The sequence below is a fragment of the Sminthopsis crassicaudata genome, chromosome 2, assembly GCF_048593235.1.
Source record: "Sminthopsis crassicaudata isolate SCR6 chromosome 2, ASM4859323v1, whole genome shotgun sequence".
Lineage (NCBI taxonomy): Eukaryota > Metazoa > Chordata > Mammalia > Dasyuromorphia > Dasyuridae > Sminthopsis > Sminthopsis crassicaudata.
The window spans coordinates 447,932,210-447,942,596 of NC_133618.1; the positions used below are offsets into that span (position 1 = coordinate 447,932,210).

Sequence of the window (10,387 nt, forward strand, 5' to 3'; positions counted from 1 at the left end):
ATCTAGACTCCTGAGCCAACTGGCCTTTAAACCTCTCAAGGCTTAAGTGAGGCAAGGAACAATATCCGCTAAGGGTTAGGGCCCTGGGGAGGCCAGTCAATATGACTAGCGAGCTTCAAAGGCAAAAACAGTCTTCCTTTTAAAAGCCCATTGCCCAGGAAGCCAGCAGGACAAAGTGTAAGGGATTAAGGGAGTGATGAATAGGAAAGAGACACAGTGTACCCAGATGTAGTACAACTACTAAATAAATGCTCTGATTCCCCAAGAGGATAGTGCCAGAGCTTCAACTAGTAAATAAAGGCCAACAGGTACCTTGTGAGTTGTAGAAAACACCTGTTCAGAAGCAATTTACTCAGCCCATGAGATACTCTATCCCCGAGTTGTGAGACCCTGAGGTAATTGTGAGCTCAAAGCTCTACATCAACCAGAGAATCTCACCTGGTGTCTATAGATCTCTGTTTCCTTTGGAAGAGAATCCCTTTCTTCTAACAATGGATTGAGAACCATGAACTCAGAGGTCAAGTCCAGAGGAAAAGAATTTATTTGTACAAAGAAAACAATCACAGAACTTTTTTGGTAATAAATACTGAAAACAATGTGTCTTTAATTAGGGAATGGCTGAACAAATATGATATATGAAAGGTATAGTATTGTGTAAGAAATTACAAAAGGGATAAATTCAGGAAAATTTGGGGGAATTTATATAAACCGATACAAATATGAGAATGCAGCCAATAAGACTATTTAGACAAGGGCTACACAAATGTAATGAGAAACAACGGGGAAGGATTTTAAGAACTCTAGTCAATGTAATGGCACATGATGGTAGAGAGGTTATAAATTAGAGATGAGGAATAGGACACATTTTCAGACATAGACAATAAGTGGATTTGCTTTGCTTACTAATTCTAGTTGTTAGAGGATAAGATTTTTATCTGGGGGGGAAGAAGAATTATAGCAATCCCTCCCCTTAAAAAAAGAAAGTGGGAAAGCATCAATGATGTGTTATTTTATATATAAAGGAAAGAGCTGAAAGAAGCCCAGAAGTAGACCAACCCATATGGTAGTATTGGTACTATCAGGATAAATGTAACAGATACTTTTAAAAAAATAGAGAATGCCTGGTTTCAAATGCCATCTTTTTTTCTGTTTTTTTTTTATTATAGTAGGATTCAAGGTTATGGAGACTTAAGTTCAAAATAAAACATAATAATAAAGAACAGACAAAAGGCCACTGAGTTTCTGCTCAAATTACAGATTGAAAAGCAACTTTTCTGTACTGATTTGGGGAATAGGGGAGGGAGTAAGAAGGAGGGGAGTGGATCATCTCCTTAATATATCGAAGTTTCCTCCTCCCTCTATTAGTGAAACACTTTTGCAGTTTATTGTCTTAGAAAGTTTTCTAGGGACACTGAGAGGTTGAGTAATTTGCTCATAGTCACACATTGTGTCAGATAGCCAAATTTCTGAACATGAAATGTATTAGCATAGGTATCCCTAAACTTGGAGGGTTAACTGTATAAATGACTGCTTAACATCTTTCTGAAATAACCAAATGCAACAGCAAATTGGGAATGAAATCTTACTGTGACACTCTTGGTCCAATGACCTAGTATTTTTTTAAAAACTAAAATACTTCCATAAATAAATATTTCTTAGACTGGAAAAAAAATTTAGGTCTTGGAATTCAGAGCTTCCTATCACTATGTCTGTTTCTCTACTCTAATGCAGTAGCATCACAGAGCCTTTTAGTGTTATTATATTACAGAATTATCTCCTCTAGCTCCAGGCCTCTCCAAAGTCCTGCTTTTGATACAGTGTACATGGTGCTGGGCCTAGAGTCAGATATCTGAATCCAAATCTGGGCACAGACACATACTGTGTGACTCTGAACAAGTCACTTAACCTCAGTACCTTAGTTTTTCAAACATAGCATCTATCTCCCAGGATTATTATGAGGATCAAATTAGATAATTTTTGTTTAAAAAAAAAAGCACTAAACACAAATGTCTGTCACATAGTAGATGCTATGAAAATGCTTATTCCCTTTCCTTCCAAAAATATTAATATTGAATTATGCTTAGACTTTTCAGTTTAAATTCCCATCAAGGTGTCAAAATTTAAATTAAACTCAGTTCTTGCCCTTAAGGGTCCTGTAGTCAAGAAGTCAACATGTAAAAAAATTCAGTTAAATACAGATATTTTCAAACTCAGAAAATGAATATCACAATATATATCTAGGAACAGAACTGCTACTTGGGGGAATATGGGATGATACTTAATTGGCAACAGGGAGAAGGAAGAATTGCTCATTTCTTTGCTACTCTTTTCTGCCAAAGAAAATGCTCTTTGGACTGGAAAGTCAGAACAAAATGGTTTAATAGGAAGTTGATATCTAAGACGAGTAAGGAGACAGCAAGACAAGATAACTGTTCTTGATAAATTCCAGTCAGTTGGTCTAGAAGAACTATTAGATGTGATTTTGGAGGCATTGCCAGTGATCTTTTGAAAGCTCATGGAGAAGAGAAGTACCTGAAGAAGTGCAAATGTCCTGATTTTCAAAAAAAGAAAAAGAATGTAAACTAGAGATCAATGAGCTTGACTTTGATCCCAGCGAAATTATAAAATGTACTGAAAAGGGGGTCCTTAGTGAACATCTAAAAAGGATGTGCTGATCACAAAAAAACAAGTTGTCTTTATCGGGTCTAAATTTATTTCCTTTTTTTGACAGGAATACTAGACTGGTAGATCAGAAGGTTTTGATCCAACAAGAATATATTTTAGGAGACAGTTGTACAAAAATGATATTTTTAAATGATTATTGTCCTCAAGGAACCTACATTCTCTACTGAGGGAAGACTACAAATGACAAAATTTACCCAGATTTTAGCAAGGTATTTGACAATCACTCAGGCTATTTTCATGGAAAATGTGTAGAAATGTGAACCACATAATAATAACAATTAGCTGGATTCCGAATTGGATAAATTATGACGTTGAAAGGGCAATTTTGAAGTTTTCCGGGAATCTAATTTTCACTATGGTACCACCCCAATGCACTTGGGATACAAAGATAAAATTGGTCTCTCCAACATAAAAGGAAGTTAGGTGGAAACAGGAAACAAGGATGAAGACCTAAGATTATAACAATATGACTTAACAATTTCATCAATGCCTTGGATGAAAGGCATGTACAATTTTTAGATGGTCCCAAACTAGGATATCTAACACATTAGATGACAGAGTCAAGACTCGAAAGTCTCTTGAAAGTCTATCAAGCTGAATTAAATAAAACTTATAAAGGTGAAGTCCTACATAGGTATAAAAAAATCAGCTTCACCACTATAATGTAAGGCAAAGGCATCAAACTCAAATCTTCCCTTCCTACTATTCAAGTGTGATCCTCTCCAAATTAAAATATTAGTAATTGGGAAATATTTAATAAAATAAATAAAAATCAATACAAAATAAAATAGTACAAGAGATAAATTTTAATTTGTGGCTTTCTTAGTCAATATGTGGCTGGCATTTGAATTGGAAATCACTAATTTAAGGAAAGCATGGCTAAATAGTTAAAACCGCAAACTCAATATGAGCCAAAAGGGTGACATGGTAGCCAAGAAAGTGAATGCATTCTTATGCTGCATTAAGATTTTCATAGTGCCCAAGATTGAAAAAGTGAGATCCCTATGTAACTGTACCCCAGCCAAATTCCATTCAAAGTACTGTCCTCAGTTAAGGAGGTCATTAATAAATTATATGGTCCAGGGGACAGCAACAGAGTTGGTGAAGAGCCATATGAACTTAGGTTGAATGAATTGAGAATGTATAGTGTGGTGATGATGCTAAAAGATGTCATGATATGGATGGTCAAGAATTTGAAGCACTTCTATATGGAAGGTTAGACTTCTAATTTTGGCCCAAGAGTACAGAACTAAAATCAATGGTTGGGGAAGGGGAAATTGGCAATGAAGCAAATTCAGTGTTTAAGTGGAAGAAAAACTCCCCAATAATTAGAAGTTTCTAAAAATAACAAAAACAAAAACAAACAAACAAACAAAAAAAACCAATGCCTCATTAAATAGTGAATTCCTCCCTGGGAATCATTAAAAAAGGAGTTAGATGTCCTTTTAACAGGAATGATTTAGAGGGCTCATTGCTCAGGTATTGATTGCACTTAAAGTTCCTTCCAACTCAAAGAGTCTGTGATTCTATCTATATCAGGAAGAAGAGTTAAGGAAAATTTGAAATCTCCTTGAAATCAGGAACTTTGTTTGAGGTCAGTTAGTCTAACCCACTCTCTTTATAAATGAGGAAACAAAGTCCAAAAGGGGGGAAATGACAGCCAGTGAGTAATTGAACTGGGATTTGAACTCTTGTTAAAAGTCACTGTGGTATAGTAGAAAGAACACTAGATTTGGAGTGAAGAGGTAGGTTCACTCCTGGGTCTTTCATTTAACAGGGGTATGATTTGGGCAGGTCACTTTTTCTTCTCACCTTAGTTTCCTCACTTGTACAATGTGGGGTTTGTCCTAGGTGACCCTTTCAGATCAAGGAATATGCTCCAATGACTACAGATCCCATCACACCAATAACTTTGTCTTACTCATCTTTGAATTCTCCATAGTACTCAGTTCAGAGTCATGAATATAGTATAAACCATGTCCAAAAAGTTATTAAATTGAAGTCCCTTTGATCTAGAGATACCATTATTAGAGATCAAAGAAAGATGAAAAAGACCCACATGTTCAAAAATATTTATAGCAGCTCTTTTCTTGTGGGACCACAAAACTGGAAACAAAGGAAACTCTGGTATTCCCGTGATTGGGGAACATCTGAATAAATGTGATATAGGAATGGAATGGAATTCTATTTTGCAGTAAGAAATGATGAAAAGGATAGTGCCAGAGAAACCTGGAAAAATTTTCATAAACTGATGCAAAGTGAAGTCAGTAGAACCAGGAAAACAATTTATATAATAACATTGTATGGGAACGTCAGAAACTTGAAAAACTTAAGTACTCTGATTAATGCATGATTAATAATGAAGAATGCTATCCACTGAATGACTGAAAACTGAGGGTCTCAAAATGAAGAATGAGATTTAAAAAAAATTTGTCCATGACCCATGTGGGGTTTTTTTTGCTTGACCTTGTATATTTGTTATAAAGGTTCTTTTTTCTTCTTTCTCAAGAGATTAGAGAACAAATAAATACTTGTTATTTGAATGAAATTTTAACGAGACCCTCAGTTTTCAATGAAGAAAATAATAAATGGGTTTCCAGTGGAATTCTTGAGGGATAAAGGAGATCAGGGTCAGAAACAGTTTAAGATAATTTGGGGGGAAAATGGATTTTGGATGTGATTTTTAAAAAAGCATTTGAGAAGAGAAGGAGCAAACCTATTCTTATCAGATACCACATTCAGATGGAGGTTAGGGGATGTTGAATTGGTAGGTATAATGGAAAGTCTTGGATTTTGGATCAAATATCACGGACTAAGAGCTGGAAAAGATCTCTGATATCACATCTAATCCAATGCCCTCATTTTACAGATAAGGAAATCTAGCATTTTGGCTGCAATTCCTACAGAGGTGTCTGTAGGAGATGGCAGCCAGAGGAGGGTGGCAGGAAGGATTTACTGAGATAACTATCCTCAGATTATCAACTATACCCTACTAGAGCATACAGGCAGCAGCAGAGCTGGGTCTCCAGGAAGTTCTTCTTCAAAACAGAAATTATATTTCATGGAATTGAGGGAATATGACATGAAGATGTCCCCAGTCTTTCCAAATCCCGCCTCCCTCGTAGTGGTCCTGCAGAGGGAAATAAGAACAAACTAAAAAGAGATCACCAAAAGCACCCGTCTCCGGCTTTCCTTGAAGCCCTCCAGGACAGCCAGCAGTATAGGCTGAGAGTATTTAAGCAAAGCTCTCCCCACAGAGGACTTGGGCAAAAAAGGAGAGCCCAATTCACAAGGGCACCTGGTGCAGCCCTGCTCCAGTGCAGCTGGATGGAGGCACAGTTAGGAAGGGGCGAGAACAGGGGTGTCATTATTTCAGATGGAATCACATGCTGCTGCTCCCTTAAGCCTCCTCTTTATGTTTTTTAAACCTTTTTATAAAACATTCATCTCTCTTTGCCGGAGGTCACAAACATTTGGGGCATTCAGAGATGGGCAGATTCAGAGATGCAGGCTTGGGGGAGGGGCAGGTTTTAAGAATTCGATTAGCTGCTATCTGTTAACATACTTGAAAAAACAAACTGTAAGTCAGAGGAGGCTCACCCCAAGCCGGGGGAATGGTGGGCTCTAAGACCTTGTTCTTATCCTCCGGCCCTCTAAAAAGGCCTTTCACCAGAAAGGCAACTTGGCACCGGGAACTCGGATGCCGAGAAGCGGAGCAGCGGACAGGAGGAGGATGCTTACGGTGGGGCGCCAGGTTCTGGCATGGGGGCCACGGTGACCTTGGCATTCTGGGTGACCTTGGGGAAATCCCTTTCACCTGACTGCTGGGGAAGGGCGATGCAAACACTTCTCCAAGTCCGAGGCTCCGTGAGCTCAGTAGGAGTCCTGACTGTGCGCGGCGGTCTACGTTCTTACTCCGAGGGGAATGATCTCTGGAGTTTGTCAGAGGGCAGCCTGAGGGACCTGCAGCTCGCACCTGCTGGGCCGCTCTGTGGGAGCCTCCTCTCCCCCCCGCACCATCACTACCCAGTTCACTGAGATTTCCGTGAAGGCTCCGTTACTAAGCAACATTTCGGGTCCAAAGGGGGTTGAAAAGTAGTGGTTTTAAAGCCCCCACCTCCCAAAAAATCTACAAGAGGCAACTTCTGTGCGCGCCCGCTCTCCCCGAGAGCAGCGGCAGGTCTGGTCACCGGCCCGCGCGGGTGTAGCTGTTGTTTCACTGACACACGCGGGAGGGACGAGCGGCAGGTATGGGACGGGAGCTGCCGTCCCCGACCTGAGAGGGCGTACTTAGCACGGCTCCCTCCGGACCCCAATCCCCGCCAGCCCGAAAAACCTAGCCCGAGGGCCGGTGGCTCCCGAGGCAGGCGGCTCCCTCCCTCCGCGGGGAGATGCCCGCGACGCGAGAGTCTCTGTGGAAGCGGCCCGGGCTGGGACCCGCGGCCCGGACCGGGACCCGCGGCCCGGACCGCCCGCCTTCTTCCCCACCCCCCCGGCCGCCCAGATTCGGGGTTTGGCTCGGGGCAGTCCCGCGGCACGCACCTGCCTCGGTTCCCCGGATTGCAGGGAGGGAGATGTCGAAGGCGGACCCCCGGGCCACACCGTACCCCCAGCTCCTAGCCCCACTCCCTGGGGCTCTCGTATCCCAGACCCCGCACCCCAAGACCTGAGTCTCCCTGACCTTGGTTCCGCTTCCCACCCCGTTAGCCCAGGAGCGCCAAGCCCGGACCTCAGGCGCTCCCCGGGGCCGCGTCCCCGATCTCCTGCGCTGTCGGCCCCGGCCTCGGCGTCCCCAGCCCAGCGCCAAACCCCGTCATCCCTCTTCCAGCTCCGCATCCCTCAGCCCCCCGGACCCCGGTACTGGGCCGCCCCTCAGAACCATCCGCGGCCGCCCGGAAAGCTTGAGGCAGGCCGGAGGAGGGAGAGACGGGCCCCTCCGGAACTCACCCGCGTTCAGGAGCCCAGGTCTGGGCGGCAGCTGCTGCAGCCGGTCCAGGCTCCGTGCGGCCCCCGGCGCGGCTCCTTGGCCCTCCGTGCCTGTGGGTCCGTGTTCCCACCGCGGCCGCGGCGGTGGCGCTGGCGCTGGCTGTTCTAGCTGCCGCCCTCTGAAGCCGGCTCGGGAGACTGAGCCTCTGCTCCCGCCTCCTCGGCTCCTCCCCCAAGGCGGGTCCTGGGGAGGGGCCGGGGAGCGGGGCCGCAGTGTCTCGGGGGAAGCGCTGGGACCCAGCCTGCAGCGGGGGCCGGGACTGTAAGGGGACAGGGAAGGAAAGGGGGGACTAGCACGGGGAAGCTCTAGCCTCGTGAGTGGTGTGGGACGGGGAGATGTGGGACTCGGGGTGGGAGCACTAGGAAGGGGGGAGCTGTCACAGACGGGAGAGGATTCCTAAATGTCGGGAAGGTTTTTAACTGCAGAGAGAAGAGGAAAGAAACGCGTTTCCATTGCACAAAATAGAGGCCTGGCTGATAAAAGAGAAACCCTCCAGGGGCACTAAGGTTTGGGGAGGGGGAGATAGGGGGAGGAAAGGAAAGAGAGAGACGTCTCAGGGCACGTGCCCATTTGCTGGGTAATCCCCTAGAATTAGTGGCAGTGAAAATTAGAACTCAGTGCTCCCGAGTCCCAGCCCAAGGCTTTTCCCACGGACACCTCACTTCTCCCCGGGCTTGTGGGAGGAGTTTCTCAGGCACAATATGAAGCATGAGGCACAAGACAAGGAACTCACCCTGAAAAGTAAACGAGGACTTCCCCTAAAACCTCCCCCACCGGCCCTCCTCCCACCACAAGAACGTTCTAGGTAGAGCAGCCTCGGCCACGGCCTACAGCTTCTGACCATAGAACAGAAAGGGAGCATAGGCGGGTGAGTGCGATGGCTGCTGATAGATCACTTTGAAAAGAAGGAAATGGTTAAAGAGAAAGGCGTTCTGTCTGCCTCCATCTTGTTATATTGAGGGTTTCTAGATGAGGGTTTCTGAATCTTCTCCCATGCAGCCACTCCGGCACAAAGTTCCAGCTTCGGGAAGGATCTCAGAGAGCATCCCGTGTAAGAGAAGGAACTTCCACTGAGAAAACACTCCCGTCTACTTTGAATCCCTAATATTCTCCAAATCTATGTCTCTATAACTTCCCCTCCCCCTTCCCTCCTCTGATGAAGCAGGATGTTTAACCCTCTAATTGGATCCTCTCTTGCCCTAGGGTAGATTTTAGAGTTGACTGATAGTAGTTAATAGAAGAAAATTATCAAATAAAAAATACATCAAAATCATTTTCTAGAATTAGATCCAGTGGGTACCAAACCCCGGGAACAAGGAGCTTATTCTCTGAAAACTGCCCTATTTCCTGCATTTCAGAAATCCCAGGATGCAGTAGCCTAGCTCTCCATGGGGTGGCAGAAAGGATGGTCAGTTATATCAGAACCCTCCCGTCCTGGAATCAAATCCCGCTTGTGCTGGTTAATATCGGTGTGGCTCTCAGAAAGCCAAATCACTTCCCTGGCTTGTAATTTCCACCTCTCTAAGGTCCACATCTGAAGAATATTTGCCTTTATTTCAAGCCAGGGCAATTCCTATTATGCCATCAAGATGGTCACCTCCAGAATGACCTTGGGCCTCAGGTGGCATTTTTCTTTTAACAAAGATGAGTGAACTGTTTATAGTAATTTCCTGTTTACCAAGAAAATAATTTGATGAGAAGAGAAAGAGGATGTGTATATGTGGGCTTCCTCTTCTTGCCAACCTCAGAGCATCTGAAAGTCCCTGTAACGCAGAGGTAGTACAAAAGCTCCCGTGTTGCCTCATTTCTTTAATAATCCAGCCGTTAATTGCATGGTTTTTGTCACTGTAATTAGAGAGTAGAACAGGTGGTGAAGACATAAAGTGATTTTTTTTAATAACCCAAGAGCGCCATTATTCTCCGGGTTTCTATGAAAGGGTTTGCGCTGGGAGAGGCCACATTTTTATGTTTAGAAGTGCTGAAGACACAGTGGGTCAGGTCTCCTCTCAGAAACTCTCATCATACATTACAACACCACTCATTTATACCCTTGAAGGTGTCTTTTAATTACATTATAAAATGGTTCTTGAAACCTTTGTTAGTAACAATCTCATGAGTTTTACACGATAACCAGTTATAGCACTTGCCTGATGCCCTTTATCAGATTAATCTGCAGAATCATCAGATGTTCTTGCTGACGAGACTCAGAATAGAGGGATGTCAGACTTAGCACACATAATGCCCTTACGGTTCATCTAGATCAATCCCCTCACTGTGCGGATGAAGAAAGATAAGTGAAATGACTTGTCCATGATGATCTCCTGATTTCTAGTGCATTTCTCTTTCCATCAAACCATAGTGCTTCCCATAGTGAGCTATTGTTGTCCATTCTTGAAGAGGACCTTGACATTATGACAGATAGAATGGAATTTATTGAGTCTAATCTCCCACCCAAAGTAGAAATCCCCTCGACTGAATCCCTGACTGGTAGCTATCCAACCTCTGCCTAAACAACTCTAAGGACAGAAAGCTTCTATTTTATTTGACAACTGATCTTATTTTTGAATAGGTCTCTTCTGTACACAATTAACTTGCTAAAGAATCTGAGAATTATTGGAAGAGATTTTAGAGGGCATAACTCGCATCTGTGTAATGAAATAAGATTCACAAAGCAATTTCTCTAAAATAACCCTGTGAGGTAGGTACTATCAGTAT

At 43.6% G+C, this 10,387-nt stretch overlaps 1 protein-coding gene across 2 annotated transcripts in view; it reads right to left on the minus strand.

Moving 5' to 3' along the window:
* The window catches only part of PPP1R16B (protein phosphatase 1 regulatory subunit 16B), a 159,784-nt gene extending 151,984 nt beyond the window's left edge, over window positions 1–7,800 (minus strand). Inside the window, exons 1-2 of one of the 2 annotated variants that reach the window (XM_074292663.1) lie at window positions 7,633–7,800; window positions 5,689–5,815 (exon numbers count right to left, since the gene is read on the minus strand). The gene's annotated coding sequence lies outside the window, so the exon portion shown is untranslated. The remainder of the gene's footprint in view (window positions 1–5,688; window positions 5,816–7,632) is intronic. The other variant, XM_074292662.1, reaches the window with a different exon arrangement.
* Window positions 7,801–10,387: the final 2,587 nt, after the last annotated feature.